The 19,340-nt window shown below is 34.4% G+C and overlaps 1 protein-coding gene across 1 annotated transcript in view; it reads left to right on the top strand.

Moving 5' to 3' along the window:
* The first annotated feature begins 11,083 nt into the window (after nucleotides 1-11,083).
* Nucleotides 11,084-19,340, top strand: part of LOC128221214 (uncharacterized) — a 41,320-nt gene continuing 33,063 nt past the window's right edge. Inside the window, exon 1 of the mRNA XM_052929714.1 lies at nucleotides 11,084-11,144. The gene's annotated coding sequence lies outside the window, so the exon portion shown is untranslated. The remainder of the gene's footprint in view (nucleotides 11,145-19,340) is intronic.

Consider the following 19,340-nt stretch of genomic DNA (forward strand, 5'->3'; position numbering starts at 1 on the left):
AAAATGTGTTCATCACTCAGGTCGATCTTTTGAAAAAAGGCAAGGTGCAGTATAATTCATACTTGGGGAATATCGGGAATTTCCCTTGTACATTAGGCCGTACTTTATTAAGTGTATTGCTGTTAGCTTTCTGAAGGCTTAACATTCTCATATTTCATACGATTGTAAGATACAACTGTCACATCAATACAACCAAAAGAAATGCACAAGAGTCATCAGAGGTTTTTCAAACCGTGCTTTACAAGTTTAGATCTGATACAGTAAGAAGAAGTTTGAATGTTGAATAATGACTCACTCTTTGTTATGCATGTAGGGAAATCAAAACAATCCCTACAGAACGTTATCACTCTTCATTGTCGCTTGACGTCTTGTCTCGACAATATCTATTAGACTATTACCCATCCTTGGTAGGTTGCAGGGGAACATTCCTTTTCCTATTCCTATCGACATAAACAATTGATTTCCACGTGTGTGCGTTCATTGTCTATTACACACCTTTGGCAGTTTGCATAGGAACATCCACCCTATTCCTATCAACATAAACAATTGATTTCCACGCGTGTGCGTTCTTTGCCTGTTACATACCCCTGGTAGTTTGCAAAGGAACATCCACCCATTCCTATCAACACAAACAATTGATTTCCTCGTGTGTGCGTTCATTATCTATTACACACCTTTGGCAGTTTGCAGAGGAACATGCACCCTATTCCTATCAACATAAACAATTGATTTCCTCGTTTGTGCGCTCATTATCTATTACATACCCCTGGTAGTTTGCAAGGGAACATCCACCCTATTCCTATCAACATAAACAATTGATTTCCTCGTTTGCGCGTTCATTTTCTATAACAAACCCCTGGTAGTTTCCAGGGGAACATCCACCCTATTCCTATCAACACAACCAATTGATTTCCTCGTTTGTGCGTTCATTTTCTATAACAAACCCCTGGTAGTTTTCAGGGCAACATCCACCCTATTCCTATCAACACAACCAATTTATTTCCTCGTTTGTGCGTTCATTTTCTATAACAAACCCCTGGTAGTTTGCAGGGGAACATACGCCCTATTCCTATCAACACAACCAATTGATTTCCTCGTTTGTGCGTTCATTTTCTATAACAAACCCCTGGCAGTTTGCAGGGGAACATACGTCATATTCCTATCAACATAAACAATTGATTTCCACTTGAGTGCGTTCATTGTCTATTACATACCCCTGGTAGTTTGCAGAGAAACATCCAGCCTATTCATATTAACACAAACAATTGATTTCCTCGTTTGTGGGTTCATTATCTATTACACACCTTTGGCAGTTTGCAGAGGAACATCCACCCTATTCCTATTAACACAAACAATTGATTTCCTCGTTTGTGCGTTCATTGCCTATTACATACACCTGGTAGTTTGCCAGGGAAAATTCACCCTATTCCTATCAACACAACCAATTTGTTTCCTCGTTTGTGCGTTCATTATCTATTACATACCTTTGGGAGTTTGCAGAGGAACATACGCCCTATTCCTATCAACATAAACAATTGATTTCCTCGTTTGTGCGTTCATTATCTATTACACACCTTTGGCAGTTTGCAGAGGAACATACGCCCTATTCCTATCAACACAACCATTTGGTTTCCTCGTTTGTGCGTTCATTATCTATTACACGCCTTTGGCAGTTTGCAGAGGAACATACACCCTATTCATATCAACACAAACAATTGATTTCCACGTTTGTGCGTTCATTGTCTATAACATACCACTGGTAGTTTGCAGAGGAACATCCACCCTATTCCTATCAACACAAATAATTGATTTCCTCGTTTGTACGTTCATTATCTATTACACGCCTTTAGCAGTTTGCAGAAGAACATACGCCCTATTCCTATCAACACAACAAATTGATTTCAACGTTTGTGCGTTCATTTTCTATTACACACCTTTGGTAGGTTGCAGAGGAACATACGCCCTATTCCTATCAACACAACCAATTGGTTTCCTCGTTTGTGCGTTCATTATCTATTACACACCTTTGGCAGTTTGCAGGGGAACATCCACCCTATTCCTATTAACACAACCAATTCATTTTAATGTTTATGCGTTCATTCCCTATATACACCATTGGTTCTTTGCAGGAGAACATCCACCCTATTCCTATCAACACAACCAATTGATTTCCTCGTTTGTGCGTTCAATATCGTTTACACACCTGTGGTAGTTTGCAGGGAAACATCCACCCTATTCCAATCAACACAACCAATTCGTTTTAATGTTTATGCGTTCATTATCTATACACAACATTGGTTCTTTGCATGAGAACATCGACCCTATTCACTTTGACAGATGTTTGTCCAAAATTAAACACTTTGAGAATTATTTGTCCAAAATTTAACTGTTTGACAGATGTGTGTCCAAAATTTAACACTTTAACAGATGTTTGTACAAAATGTTTAAACAAAGTATTGATTTAATGACAATCTTTAAAGGGGCTGTATTACGTAAGATAAAATAGAGAAAAACAGAAAATTGTCGAAAACTGACATAAACTTTTTTTGGTGCCAATCTGTGACACATTCCCTTTAACAATGTAAAGGTTTAGTACCCGTACACTGTTTTGAACCCCGACGAGCGGCAGGTTTTTTTATCGTTTCAAAGTAGTAACCCCATTTTTTTAAATAAACTCATTGTATGCTAGTGTGTTTCTCAGGTTTGTTTTTGTACGTTGTTTTGTCAGTGTCCGTTGGGCCAATGTTCGACTACTCGGCTTGTTGCAGTTAATTTGCTACATTTGCCTTCATCTTTGTGAAGTCAGTTTTGCTTCATGTCTTTTTGGAACTGAATTATGTATTGTGTAATTCAATTCAGAAATTATGTAGTGTTCCCTGCTTGCAATTTAAGACATAGTTGTTTATATCATGGACAATTTGGCCACTTTAAAACCTAGTGATTGGTAAAACAGTCTATCAACTTTATAAATCAGGCCGAACGTTAACAATAACCGTTTAAAAGGCTTTGCAAAATATAAATAAACTCTTTTTTCGTAAAGAAATTCATTGACAAATACAGGTGTTAGAATGTTATGCCTTTATTCATTTAAGCTGCAATGACATTATTTGACGTCGGATATGCTTTTCTTGAAACTTGATATTGTCATGGATAAATATTACTCTGATTTTGTTTAAATACAGAAAGACCAGACTTACAGATCCGCCTTAATATGACATATAATTATTGCATAAACAAAATAATTAGATAATAATCCATCGTCTTGGATGTTTAAAGAGGCTGTTTTAAAATACTTTATATGTTTTACGTCAATATCCCATTTATGCATTATCAATTAATCGACATATTGCTTCTTTAAAGATTATTTTAAGCCAATATATTTTCTTAAGTATTGCATTATAGGCATATATAGTTTAATGTAAAACTAACATACCAGTGGTTCATGTTCCAATTAAATTGCGTTTTGTTACTTATTTACAAAAATACTATGTCAGAAATCACATTTCAGACATGCCAGTGTCGTAGGTACACTGAGGCACACTGAACAGAAACCATCGAGGCGGAATGTCTATATTTGACACAAGAACTGAATATTAGATATAGGACACATGAAAAATCTTCTCACTCTAACAGATTAAATAAAGGAGGCATTTCTAGATGACTTGCCGAACCCTGGAGATTTTGAAAAGGAAGTATTGCGATGGACCTTGTTAAACAAAATATGTACCAAAATCATGACGCTGGAAGAAGGTGCAGCTGCATGTGAATACGTCTTTTTCCCAACATTTCAAGAATATTCAAATTAATTATTTGTCTGCCTGTTGGTTCTTGCACTTTTCAAAGGAGTTTCAGATCACTGAGGCGGCTTTGTAACTGAAGTCGGACATCAATGGCAGCCTCACGACTTAAAATGGTTTGGCATTTGCATACGCCCACAGGAACAACATTTCTGTTAACTCTAAACACATTCTTAAATTGTGGGACGCCATAGGACACCATCGCATTGCATTGGCATTCAAAAATTAAAGTGACGGTATGTGAGACGTTTAGAAGTAGGTTTATGGTATTGGTAGCAAAGCCTCATATGAATATGACAGTAAATTTCTTCTAAATGCACATTTGTTTTAATCAAATATATGTAAACCGTTTAGATTTAACTTAAACTGTATCAAACGTTATAGCACTAAAAATGTTGAAATGTTATATTTTTATGTAACATTTTTATGCATTTAATTTCACAAAAGATACTCCAGAATGCAGGAAATCGCTTCTTGCAAAAAATATTTTCGGGGGGTGGGGGGCGACCCCCTAGACCGATCTGTCTCGGTGTTTTTTTAAGTCTGGCTACGGCACTGTATGCCAAAGATAACACTGAATTCAGTTAACATCGACAGTAAAACATGAATACTCTTTTGCTAAGGGTAAACAAACCTTGTATTGGAGGTATTTATTTGTATGAATCGTTTCATCTTCACGCATTGCTCAAACTTACTTTTCCTGTTATGTAGGCAAACATGAATTGAAGCATACTTACTATGTCAAAAAGTGTTAATAGTTGCTGGGTAGTGTTAAATAGCTGTCAATTTAACGTCGCTATGACTTTACTTTGATGGTTCATAGTTGTATGTGTGTGTGTGTGTGTGTATGTGTGTGTGTGTGCGTGCGTGCGTGCGCGTGCGCGTGCGTGGGTGCCTAGGTGCGTGCGTGCGCATGTGTGCGTTTGTGCGTATGTGCGTTTTTGCTTGTTTGTGCGTGTGTGCATTTGTGCGTGTTTGTGCCTGCCTGCCTGCTTGCGTCCGTCCGTCAGCACAAACCTCATGATTATAACTTGCATTATTTTATACTTGCTCGTTCAGGTTTAATTGTATTGAAAAATACCGGGGAATCTCTTAATTGAAGCAATTTGGAGATACCTTAAAGTGTCAGGGTCTGCACCACTGGATAAATAAACTGAAATATAAAAGCTAGTGTCGAAGATTTATATTAATTAATGAAAAATGTGTAAGAGTTTGTGTGACGGATGTTCTGCAAACAATGTTTGGTCAAAATACCACAAAATTAGAATAAATACAGCATACGCACATGGAAGATCATAGCTTCCATGTGGTTAATTCGCTCTTTTTCATATAACAAACAAGGAGTGAACGGTTGACATGACCTTGGACACAAAGTTGAGGTTGATGATTTAAAAGTTTGCATAGAAATGTAAGCTATTCCAAAACAAAAATGCACGTTGAACTTGCCTATTATATAAAACTAGAGATTCAGCTCCCAGGTTACACAGAAGATGAATTAAAATCATGCGAGGAAATACCATATCTTTAAAGACAACCTATAATAAAACTTAAACCGAATGCAATAGAGACATAAGCACATACACTGTAGAAGTATTACTCACATGTATCAGATTGTTTTCAAGATATATCATCGATTAATAGTGCTGTTCTTTACAGGTGGGCCTGGAAGGAATACATTCCATATACTATCATACATATGATATTGTCTACAACGATCAAAAATATCTTTAAAGAATCATTTGTTTGTCTGTTCAATTATCTCCTCAACTTGTATGGCCTCGCCAGCTTTGTCCTCGCCTTGCAACGTGTAATTGTTCGTGTTCAACCAACCTTGACACTAGTAATTACGCCGAATGAATTATAAATGTAGTGTATAAACACAGATGAGCCAAAAATATAAGCTGTGTGGAGTACTGTATTGATACAGAAAGGATACACAGCATAAGACATGGTATGCCACTCTGGTTTCTTACTATATATGTTTCCCTCCATTCTACATGTATTAGAATATTCTAATTGTAGAGAATAAACACCAGCAAATAAAAACATGTGCATGCATCGAAATAATATCCTGCATTGTTTCTAAACAGTGGTTTGACAATTATATATTTAAATCACATATCTTGGAGAGATATCTTACTGATATGCATAATTTAAACACATACTTGGAGAAAGAGACGGCCATATACTCGACATCGTGAAGTAACGGACTAGCAGCGGGACCCACCCCCACCTGTACGTCTTCACAGTTGGCATTCGAAAGCTTTTCAGAACTTGCGCTACACTAAAGCAAATATAATTGATGAATTCAGAATCATACAGTGTGATCGATAGTGAAGATTCTCATTGCGATTAAGTTTATGATCATGAACCCTGCGACTGTGTGCACTGCTAGCTCCATTGGTTGACATACTGTCTAGCGCTCCAAGGATCGTCGGTTCAGCATTACATCGGCCATACTTTATACTCCCCAGGTGCACGTAACCGGTTAAAGAAGTGTACAGTCAATGCCAAGTGTGGCACGGAATACTGGTCTGGTCCCATAACGATTATATTCGGGATTTAGCATCGACATTTTAAAGAGTGGATGAATGCAGTATCCAATAGTTGGAAGGCAGCCATTTATGCAGCTAGCTTAGCTCGTAGAGCTATTGCCTTGTATCCTGGGTATCGGTATCCCCGTTTCGAGCCACCATTGTACCAAATTATACATGTTCAGGTGCCGAGAAAACATGGTTATGGCCTGATATTCGTCTGAGGGGATGTCTGGTCAAATAAAAAGTATAAAAAATGTTAAGCCCGAGAAAGAGAAAGAGGTATAATATCCGATAGTTGTTAACTCTCAACAACGTGCCCAGCTAGCACAGTTAGTAGAGAGCTATGGTATAGTGCTCAAGGGGCCGTGAGTTCGGGTCCTACTTCGGCCAGACAAGTTTTTTTAATGCCTTAAATTTACTTTATAATAAATACTTCATCATCCCGATTGTTTAAGTCTAAAATGTAAATAAAACATAATCTGAATACTAAGCAGGCTATCAAGATTTTCTAAAACACCCTTTTTTTGTATATTGGCCATAAAATAGAAATAATACCTGCTTAAGTTATTTATAGCCAATACATAATAACTTGTACTAACATATGCCATTGCAGGTCTTCTCTAGCTAATATATTTACTTGCTTATACACTTAAATACAATTTTCTTTTGATATGATAATCACCATGTTAAGGAAGTAAAATATATCTTACCTTGATAGTGTATTATTGAAATAATTTTGTACTGAGGAGGAAGTTAACTCCAAGTTTATAAAATAATATTTGTTCGGCTGTTGATGATAATTGTTAACATTATGACCAAATAAATTTGTTTTGTGCAATATGGCGTTATCGAACAGGGAGTTATGTGGAATAGTTTTAATGTCTTATTTATGCAATGTGTTCCAGCTTGTAGAAAGTGTGGCTAAAGTTATGCTTTTTAAAACCACTATGTGGAAACAATATGAAAACTAACATGCACAGCTTTGTACTAAAATTATATATAATACAATACAAATTCTTTCAAATCAATAATCGAAAAAGGCTATCTAAATTTGATCGATATATATCTAAAATAGTCATCTTAAATTCAGCAGCATTTCCGCTTACCTAATTGTATTACACGGGTGAACTCACAATTGCAAAACTATACCACCATACTCGAACAAAAAACCTAACAGTTTCACGAGATTTATCATACAGAGATTAAACATCTTGATTGTCCCATCAGTGTTAGTAATTTAACGTAAATGATTGCTATTTTGTGTACATATGCACGTAATAACAAAATAATAATAATTTATTTTACTTTGGCCTTGTTTACTTTGGCCGTTTAATATAAAGAAATTAAACAAACTTTAACTCTTGGCTTAAACGCGATGACAAGTGTAATGTAGCCAACGGCTTAAAAGCTCATATAACTCGAAAAAATCTCTTGTGTTCTGCAAAAAGTATTCAAGGGAAAATATGATTATATTATGACAATATGTTTATTTAAAGAAGCTATGCAGTAAAAGTGCATTCGCTCTGTGAACTTGTGATATTTACGCTTGAGCAAATGCCAAAATACATCGAGTGGAATAGAAGTATATACATACAACCAAATGTTTATATAATATTTTATGAACATTATTATTGCATTTAAAATCCATTTACATTCATTGAAATCATTCAGTGTATGTTTCTTCTTCAAAAGTATTACTGTGCATTTGTTGTTTTTTGTGTCATTATTCGTATCAAAATGTTTACATTTCAAATCGTATTGCTGTCTGTACAAACATTGGGATATTTCTTTAATATATTAATGCATAATGTGTGATAAGTATGTTCTTTTGGCGATATTTTTTCGTCGACAAACTATTGATCAAATCCTTTACATGGAATTTAAAATAAACAATATCCATTTACGAAGATACAGTCACTCCATGTATCTAGCTAGCTTGTTTAACATTTAAAACGCATATTGGATTTTCTTTTTACATTATGCATTGCATTGTAACATGAAACTGAAACATGAGGTGTTATTCAATGTCGTTTAATGTCTTCTTTTTTTAGTTATTATTTTGTTACAGGATTCGTGTTTGTCTATCAAATGTAGTAAATATGAATATGTTACGACTAACCCAAGGCCTTAAATCCCATAATTGATATCGATAAAAATACGACAAAGTTTGCTATTATTAATAGTGTGCTTCATTTAAGTTACCTTTTCATGAGACCTTTCTTTCAACTTTCAACCTTAACATAATGATATTCTAGTAAATGAAACCTATTGATTCATTGCATGGCAATATCACTTAACCGTAGTAAAATATTCAAAGCAATGTTAGGAACAAGTTTGTACCAAATTAACTGCCTTGATATCAAAATTATTTGAGTAATTAATTAATTGATTAATTGAAAGCAAAATATAGATAACATGCGAATATTGGCTTATTGTGATATGGACTGCGTACTTTTCAAAACCCTTGACCTTTTTTTGTTCTTCAAGACAAGCGTTTTGCATACAAAGCACTTTGTTGTAAATTATTCAAAATATTCAAGGATGAAACTGAAAAAAGACATGTTGGTGGTTATGTGTATGTAACCATTTGAAGAATTATCCGTCTCTACAAATATTACGTGCCTTGGTATTTACGATTTATTAGAAAAAACAACATATATATTTAACAAATCTTTCATTTGATAACAATGTGACACTTCCCTGATGAATGGTGGGCATTTTATTACTTTCATTAAGCTGTTGACCTAGATCTAAACTTTCATTTTCACTTTCGTTTTTAATTGTAACTTCAGGCAAATAATCAAAAGAAAAGTTCATCACTTCTTCAATTTCTGGTAAAATCTCAGCAGCAGCAGCAGCAGTTTCCTCAACTAATTCTGGCTCAAACAACTCAAAACTGCCAACAAGATCTTTATAGAAGCCGAAATCTGACTAATCATCCGTCATGATTACTCAGTGCTGCGGACGAACTTTCAGCTTCCAGTTCTCCGTAATCAATTTATTGTCATATATAACAAAAAATGAAACAATATCAATATTTTAAAAGGTTTATTGTTCAGTTTTTGCTTTATTTTAACCACAAAATATTTGTAAGATGAAAAAACCCCATATTAAATGCTGTAAACAACTTCCTATTATGACGTGAAGTCATAGGTTGTAAAAAGAAAGAAGTACGGCTATGAATATTAATGAGCTGATTTGCATAAACGAATGCTCCATGAAGAAATGAATGAATGTCACATTGGTTTTATCATCCAATAGGATTTAGGCATTTACTCGCACCTGCTCAAAATTGTAATTATTATTAAAAAATGTCGTAAAATATGGTAAAGACATTGATATCTACTATGTGTTTACACCGTCGTTTGGTTAGATTAAGCATTTGAAAAGTAAGAATGATTATGTGCGGCTTACTGTCTAAAGTATTCATTGAACCCCAAGCTTGTAGAAAGTGTGTCTTAAATTATGCTATTTAAAATCTTTATTTGGAAGCAATTTAAAATTCAATAAGCAAAGCATTGTATTCATAATAGATAATACAATACCAAGCCTTTCAGAGCGATATATTGAAAGGCGCAAAGTTACTATGATCGAGTTTTATCTTCCACTTACCTGTGGTCGTTATTACAAAATGATAACATTTTTTAAGTGTCAGACAGGACCATTTAAGAAATATATTTTTGTTTGGTAAAGTTCTAGATCTATTTTGAATTTAAAGAGTTCTGTGAAAATTGTATTTTCGGATATCGAGATGGTTTGGCTAAACGAAGAAAGATACATTAATGTGTTATTCTTGGCGATTTGCGAGAATTTTAATGAAAGATGTTTCCTTCTATTATTGAAGACAGAGATGTATTGAAAATGAATGTAAGGAAATTGTTTCGTTGATATGTGGACCTTATTTGTTTATAAATCTGCCAAGCCATTCCGTTTTATTATATTCGTTGTATGCAGTTATGTACAAAAAAAAAATATTAGTTTAATCAGAAATTTCATATTTCTGGTGAGGGAGGCAGATTGTATTGGAAGTTTGCAACTACTTTGTACGTTGTCTTTGAACTATCAAGAAAGTACAATCCATTGTTTTTATCTACGCCAATTACTGTCACAATTATGAATTGTGCTGTCATAACCCTTATGCAAAGCTTTGTATTCAAAATAGATAAATAACAATACCAAACCTGACGAGTTAATCGATACTTTAAATGTTCATCATAAATCCGGGTGCAGTTGTTGATTACCTGTTCTCGCTAGTAGTGGAATAACTTTACCTCTATATTCGAACAAATAGGTTAGAAATCAATAACAGGAGATTGATCTCATAGAGTATTAACATTTTGTATTTAATTTTAGCTTAAACTCACATAGATGCCTGCTGCATCTCTCCATGGTTCCATAAACACTATATGATATAACGTGTTTTTATTCAAGCCGTGCTAACTTGGGCCGTTTTATATAATCAAATTAAATAAGCTTTAACTCTCGGCCAACACGTGTTGAAATGGAATTAGCGAGTGTCGTGTAGACTAGTGCTTAAGCTCAAGTGCAGTGAACCTCTTTGATTTGTTCGACCCTATGACTCAAATACCTTGGATAGAACGGGTTGGTACCGCGTAAACACTTCAGCAGGGCATGTGCTTATGTAATGACGTAATATATATTTACAGCGACTGGACAGTGAACGCGCATGCGTTGGTTCTACTGGTGAGATTTAGGCATGCGCTTATGTCAAAATACAGCGAGTGCAATGGGACTATAAACGAGAGAGAGAAAAAAAGAATATTAAATCGTAAACTAAACCGTTAGTCACGTATGTTATCTTGTTTTATACCATTATTTAATCAACATACATTCCAATATATTAGATACAGGAACTCGTTTGTAATGTAATAATATGTTTAATCGAGTGAGCACCAAAAGATAAATATCACAGGTGATGTTTACCGTGGAGATATTTATTGCGATATAACACTGTAACAAGCCATTTATCTTTTTATCATTTGCCTAAAAATGATATAAATGACATTTCATTTTTCCCAAAGAGCGCTCTTAATTGTATGCGAACATAACGTAATACAATAATAATAATTGACTTGTACAAATAAACAATGTTGTTTATTAATCAATAGAATTGAAAATGTTTTAAAAGTTCAAATGCAGTGCAAAGCATAATTCAATACTTTAATGTCTCTGGTTAAGATCCTAAACTTTTGTAAATGTTTAAATAAATGTAATCAATAAGGTAAGTAACTAGTGAAATAAATTTGCGCCTACAAGAGCCTTTACGTGTATCGTAGTATTTATTTTAAAATTAGGTATCTTGTTATTACGACTCAGTATTCCGACTTCATACTTCTTTAAAACGATTCAATGTTTCGTTTAAACAAACTGAATCTTATTTAATCTCGAGATACTTAATCGTTCACTCGTGATGTCAAATCGTTTAAACAATGAACTAATTCGTAACAACAAGATGCTACGTCACTTAAACGATATATCAAGTCGTTTAAACAAGAAATTAAGTCGTTTTTAAGTGTTATCAAGTAGTTTTGTAGAGATATCAAGTGGTAATAACGAGATACTAAGTCGTTTAACGATATATTTAGTTGTGTAAACGAGAGTCTAAAAAATAATAAGATGATAACAAATTATTAAAACAAGATGCTTAGTCGTTATAACCAGATGCCAAGTCGTAATAACGATACACTAAATCATTATAACAAGATACTTATAGTTTAAAACGGGTTACTACGTTCAGGCTTCCGCATGGACCTTTGGTAAAGCATACATTTTTTTTAAATAAACAGTTATGTTATCATAAATGAAAGCAACGTGTTTATTAACAACATCTAAATACAAGTATTGGTGATAGCAAGAACACTGAAAGGCAGCTGTAAATGCAATGTTGCTACAGAAGCAGGTGATTGTATTTCATAAAGTTTGTACACACCCTGTATTTATATTATTGCCTTCCCCATGGCCCACCACGTCCACCAGTGCGGTGTTAATAGGAATACGGATGTCAGAAAGGGCAATATCGACTTCTAGCATATTCACTGGCCTTATAACAATCATATGAAAAATATTAAGATACGAATGAGTGAATGAATACCAACCATGTCATAAAATCTAAATAATTACACAATATTTACTAATTATTACTGGCTGATACAGAACTTTATTGTTAGTAGGTATTTTGAAACGCGTCTACCATTAAATTTGTAAGTAGGAATTTTAAAACGCGTCTACAATTTAATTGTAAGTGAGTCTTTCGAAACCCGTCTACCATTTTATTGTATGTGAGTTTGTTTATTATTTCGTCGACAAATTACTGGTTCAAATCCTTAACATGGAATTGAGAGTTAACAAAATCTATACTAGACAATACGACACTCCTTGTTTCCAGCTTGTTTACCATGTATTTCAAACGTAAGAGCATTTAGCATACTGCTTTACATTAAGAAATGATACTATTAAAAACGATTTAATTAATAAAGTATTCAATGTCGTTCGATATCTTCATTTTTGAAGTTACAATTGCGAGACAAGATTCGTGTTTTTCATATCAAATGTATTTAATAAGAATATGTTACGACTAACCCTAAGCCAAGGCATTACATCTCGTAATTAATATCGATAACATTGCGACAATTAATGTTACGCCATTCATGATATGACGTAACTCTTATGTTATATCTGCTTTGAGCATCCAAGTATGCCCACGGTTTTACTAAAACGCAAAATCTGTCGGCATGGGAAGGACACATGATCCATTTCCCACCTCTCATCCAATGATTCAAAAGTCTAGAGAGATTTTTGAACTACCTAAAACAGAAATGCGAAAACTCTTTAAAAGATATATATAACACTGAGACAAAAAGTTGGGATACCAAAAACAATACCATAACGACCGTGAATACGTTGTATATTTGTATCTTGCTATCCACCTTTTTATGACTGGACAAAGGCATGACGGATTATCTCTTTGATATTCCGCAGAAGCGCATGTGTGGCATACTAATATAATTTAAATGTATTGGCATGTTTGTTAATGAAGGTGGAGAAAGATCAGTCGTTAGAAGATTGTTTTAACTGTCTTGTTGATAAATATGAGGTATGGTATCAGTTTTAAGACATTCAGGTGCTTACTTTGAAATATTGTTAATAAAGTATTACACGCAGTTCAAAATTGTTGTTTGTCTAACGAATACTCATAAATCTAAAGTCTTAACATGGTTTAAAACTTTTAATCGTAGAAATTAGAATAATAAACGGATCGATGTTATTTCTCTGCCAGTATTAATCGTAAAAAAAATGTATTTGATTGCAAAATATGCGCGTTATAATTTAAACATCCAAACAATCCTTTTATATAACATGAATATATTTCGATGATATAAAGTGACACGATAATTGTTCTGTTTGAAAATAAAGTTTTGTCAAGTATTGATCGAGTATCTTCTTTTCTTAATTACGCAGCGCTTCCATCGAAATATGAAGACCGGCCTTTTGCATTTATATATAATGACTGAGCAAAACATGAACTCAATCCATGTATTTAAATTTTCAATAAACATTTATTATGATTCGAATTCTAAAAAAAATCTGCTTTAACGGATAATTGCTTGTTAATGAAAAGTTATAAACGGTGTATGTAGTTATCGATACAATATGTAATTTAAATGTTTCATAAGTACAATATTGTAATTCGTTTAAGTTAGTTTTCATTATAACTCGAAAAATTGAAAGTTTTAAGTGAGTGAAACGTAATGATTTAATGAATGGCAATATGATCAAATTGTAATACAACATTTCATTATAACTATGTTATGAACAAATTTGTACCAAATTACTTATTTAAGCAAAAAATGCATGAAAAATGAACTATTTGCTTATTGTGATATTGACCGTGTACTTTTAAAAAACCATGACTATGTTATTGTTGCTCAAGTGCTGCCCCTGGCATACAAAGAATATTGTTGCAAATTATTCAAAGTGGAATATAAAAAAATAATTGACAATGGTTGTTAGTTATGTGTATGTAACCATTTGAAGAATCATAGCTACGTGATCCGAACGCCTAATGGTACCTACCTTGGTTTTTAACGATATTTTAGAAAGAAAAAAAACTGTATTTCACGTATGTTTTTCTTTAAGCTGATGATGACAATGTGAACTTATAATTAAATTTGGAACTGTTATCATTCTAATATACTTACTTCTTTATTGATAATATTATCCCATTGACTTTTGTTTGCGACTAAAACATGAACCATTGTATATTGCAAAGTCTACATTCTGCTAAATCAATAAAATGCCATGTATTGGTCTGATCGAAACGCTATACTACTGACATTGCACATGTTTTTTTTAGTTTGTTCAATACGATAATGAATAGTTCACAATGTGCTTGTAATATTTACCTACATTCTTGTTTTCTTGATTATTTGTCAATATAATTGAAACAAAAACTCAAAGTATACCTGTAAGATATGGCTTTAAAAACTGTCATCAAATATTTGTGTATACCAAGGTCAAAACTAGCAAAACACTAGTTATGTATTTCAAAAAGAATAATGCTTGGTTTTAAAAGTCAATATCTTCCAAAAAAATTTAGAGGGAAATATGAACATCGGATTATGCAGATTAATTGGATGATATTTTTGCAATTTGAATTTTTCAGTAAAAAGTTCACAAAATCGAAAAATGGTTTACATAGATATTTTCCCATGTAAACTTACGACCTTTTTTTACATTGAACAAAACCCTTGATGAAACTACTACTAACTTATAACTTCCAAGTGTTTGAAAACAACTGGTGTTTCTTGTTTAAACAAATATATTACATTTATAGTTATACTTTTTCTGAATTATATTTGTATTTTTGATATTTAAACTAGGAGCTAACCGAAACAGACATTCACATAATCACAATGTGGCATATCCCAGCCCACCCAAACATTCACACACTCGCACGGACGAACGCACGCATGCACAAACAATACAAACATTGCAAATATAACTGCACGCGTTACATTCTATGCCTTAATAGTCTCGGGTTCACCAAATGTTTATTGTTGTTAAAACAATGTTACTATTTAATGTGTTAACCCCGGAATTTCAATGCACTCCCAACGTAATTATTGATACCAACAATAGAATAACAAAACGAAAACTAAAATCGAATAGATTGAAAGTTATCTATTATTTGGTATAATGGTTGGTTAGTGTTTGGTCAAATCGTACCTTGTTCAAAATACTTGTGTAAGAGCAGGGTTAAATGCGACTACATTAAAAGTCATTGTGTTAGAGCTTGGTTAAATGCGACTACATTTAAAGTCCCTGTGTTAGGGTTTGGTGTAATGCGACTATATTCAATGACCTTGTGTTAGGGTTTGGTTAAATGCGACTACATTCAAAGTCCTTGTGTTAGGGTTTGGTTAAATGCGACTACATTCAAAGTCCCTGTGTTAGGGTTTGGTGTAATGCGACTACATTCAATGACCTTGTGTTAGGGTTTGGTTAAATGCGACTACATTCAATGTCCTTGTGTTAAAGCTTGGTTAAATGTGACTACATTCAAAGTCCCTGTGTAAGGGTCAGGTGTAATGCGACTACATTCAACATCCGTGTGTTAGGGTTTGGTTAAATGCGACTACATTCAATGTCCTTGTGTTAGGGTTAGGTTAAAGCCAACTACATTCAATGTCCTTGTGTTATGGTTTGGTTAAATGGACTACATTCAAAGTCCTTGTGTTAGGGTTTGGTTAAATCCTACTCCATGCAAAGTCCTTGTGTTAGGGTTTGGTTAAATCCTACTCCATGCAAAGTCCTTGTGTTAGGGCTTGGTTACATCCTACTCCATGCAAAGTCCTTGTGTTAGGGTTTGATTAAATCCTACTCCATGCAAAGTCCTTGTGCACTGGTTTGGTTAAAGCAAACTACATTCAAAGTCCTTGTGTTAGGGTTTGGTTAAGTCAAACAAAAATCAAAGTCCTTTTGTTAGTGTTTGGTTACATCCAACTACATTCAAAGTCCTTGTGTTAGGGTTTGGTTAAGTCAAACAACAATCAAATTCATTTGGTTAGGGCTTGGTTAAATCCAACTACATTCAAAGTCCTAGTGTTAGGGTAAGGTTAAACAAACTACATTCAAAGTCCTTGTGCTAGAGCTTGGTTAAGTGCGACTACATTCAAAGTCCTAGTGTTAGGGTTTGGTTAAATAAACCACATTCAGAGTCTTTGTGTAAGGGCTTGACTAAATGCGACTACATTCAAAGTCCTTGTGCTAGAGCTTGATTAAGTGCGACTACATTCAAAGTCTTTGTGTAAGGGCTTGACTAAATGCGACTACATTTTAAGTCCTTGTGCTAGAGCTTGGTTAAGTGCGACTACATTCAAAGTCTTTGTGTTAGGGTTTGGTTAAATAAACCACATTGAAAGTCTTTGTGTAAGGGCTTGACTAAATGCGACTACATTCAAAGTCTTTGTGTAAGGGCTTGACTAAATGCGACTACATTTTAAGTCCTTGTGCTAGAGCTTGGTTAAGTGCGACTACATTCAAAGTCTTTGTGTAAGGGCTTGACAAAATGCAACTACATTTTAATTCCTTTCGCTAGAGCTTGGTTAAGTGCGACTACATTCAAAGTCCTAGTGTTAGGGTTTGGTTAAATCAAACCACATTGAAAGTCTTTGTGTAAGGGCTTGACAAAATGCGACTACATTTTAAGTATTTGTGCTAGAGCTTGGTTAAGTGCGACTACATTGAAAGTCTTTGTGTAAGGGTTTGGTTAAATCAAACCACATTGAAAGTCTTTGTGTAAGGGCTTGACTAAATGCGACTACATTTCAAGTCCTTGTGCTAGAGCTTGGTTAAGTGCGACTACATTCAAAGTCCTAGTGTTAGGGTTTGGTTAAATAAACCACATTGAAAGTCTTTGTGTAAGGGCTTGACTAAATGCGACTACATTTCAAGTCCTTGTGCTAGAGCTTGGTTAAGTGCGACTACATTCAAAGTCCTAGTGTTAGGGTTTGGTTAAATAAACCACATTGAAAGTCTTTGTGTAAAGGCTTGACTAAATGCGACTACATTTTAAGTCCTTGTGCTAGAGCTTGGTTAAGTGCGACTACATTCAAAGTCCTAGTGTTAGGGTTTGGTTAAATCAAACCATATTGAAAGTCTTTGTGTAAGGGCATGACTAAATGCGACTACATTTTAAGTCCTTGTGCTAGAGCTTGGTTAAGTGCGACTACATTCAAAGTCTTTGTGTAAAGGCTTGACAAAATGCAACTACATTTTAAGTCCTTTCGCTAGAGCTTGGTTAAGTGCGACTACATTCAAAGTCCTAGTGTTAGGGTTTGGTTAAATCAAACCACATTGAAAGTCTTTGTGTAAGGGCTTGACTAAATGCGACTACATTTTAAGTCCTTGTGCTAGAGCTTGGTTAAGTGCGACTACATTGAAAGTCTTTGTGTAAGGGCTTGACTAAATGCGACTACATTTCAAGTCCTTGTGCTAGAGCTTGGTTAAGTGCGACTACATTCAAAGTCCTAGTGTTAGGGTTTGGTTAAACAAACCACATTGAAAGTCTTTGTGTAAGGGCTTGACTAAATGCGACTACATTTCAAGTCCTTGTGCTAGAGCTTGGTTAAGTGCAACTACATTCAAAGTCCTAGTGTTAGGGTTTGGTTAAATCAAACCACATTGAATGTCTTTGTGTAAGGGCTTGACTAAATGCGACTACATTTTAAGTCCTTGTGCTAGAGCTTGGTTAAGTGCGACTACATTCAAAGTCCTAGTGTTAGGGTTTGGTTAAATCAAACCATATTGAAAGTCTTTGTGTAAGGGCTTGACTAAATGCGACTACATTTTAAGTCCTTGTGCTAGAGCTTGTTTAAGTGCGACTACATTGAAAGTCTTTGTGTAAAGGCTTGACAAAATGCAACTACATTTTAAGTCCTTTCGCTAGAGCTTGGTTAAGTGCGACTACATTCAAAGTCCTAGTGTTAGGGTTTGGTTAAATCAAACCACATTGAAAGTCTTTGTGTAAGGGCTTGACTAAATGCGACTACATTTTAAGTCCTTGTGCTAGAGCTTGGTTAAGTGCGACTACATTCAAAGTCCTTGTGCTAGAGCTTGGTTAAGTGCGACTACATTCAAAGTCCTAGTGTTAGGGTTTGGTTAAATCAAACCACATTGAATGTCTTTGTGTAAGGGCTTGACTAAATGCGACTACATTTTAAGTCCTTGTGCTAGAACTTGGTTAAGTGCGACTACATTCAAAGTCCTAGTGTTAGGGTTTGGTTAAATCAAACCACATTGAAAGTCTTTGTGTAAGGGCTTGACTAAATGCGACTACATTTTAAGTCCTTGTGCTAGAGCTTGGTTAAGTGCGACTACATTCAAAGTCCTAGTGTTAGGGTTTGGTTAAATAAACCACATTCAAAGTCTTTGTGTAAGGGCTTGCCTAAATGCGACTACATTTTAAGTCCTTGTGCTAGAGCTTGGTTAAGTGCGACTACATTCAAAGTCCTAGTGTTAGGGTTTGGTTAAATCAAACCACATTGAAAGTCTTTGTGTAAGGGCTTGACTAAATGCGACTTCATTTAAAGTCCTTTTGTAAGGGTTAGGCTATATTGTCCAAGGTCAAAATCCTTGAGCGAGGTTTTGGTTAAATCAAATTACATTCAAAGTATGAACAATAGCATCTTCGGTTTTATTCAGAAGCAGGCCAGCTACTACGTTGACGAAACTCCGTTTCCTAAAAAATAAAATAGCAATTTGAAAAAAGCGTATGAAGAAAGTTTAGATAAGGATACTGATGCTTAAAAAGGAATGTTTGATCGAGGTTGTAAATTAACTCTTTTATAATCTGTTTTATTATAAAAAAATGTCGTAAAATGGGGTTCAAAAATCTACTATGTGTTTAAACCGTCGTTTTGTTAGATTAAGCATGTGTGGCTTATTGTCGAAAGAATTCGATGTTTCCAAGCTTATAGAAAAGGTG

Source organism: Mya arenaria, chromosome 16 (assembly GCF_026914265.1).
Source record: "Mya arenaria isolate MELC-2E11 chromosome 16, ASM2691426v1".
NCBI classification, from domain to species: domain Eukaryota; kingdom Metazoa; phylum Mollusca; class Bivalvia; order Myida; family Myidae; genus Mya; species Mya arenaria.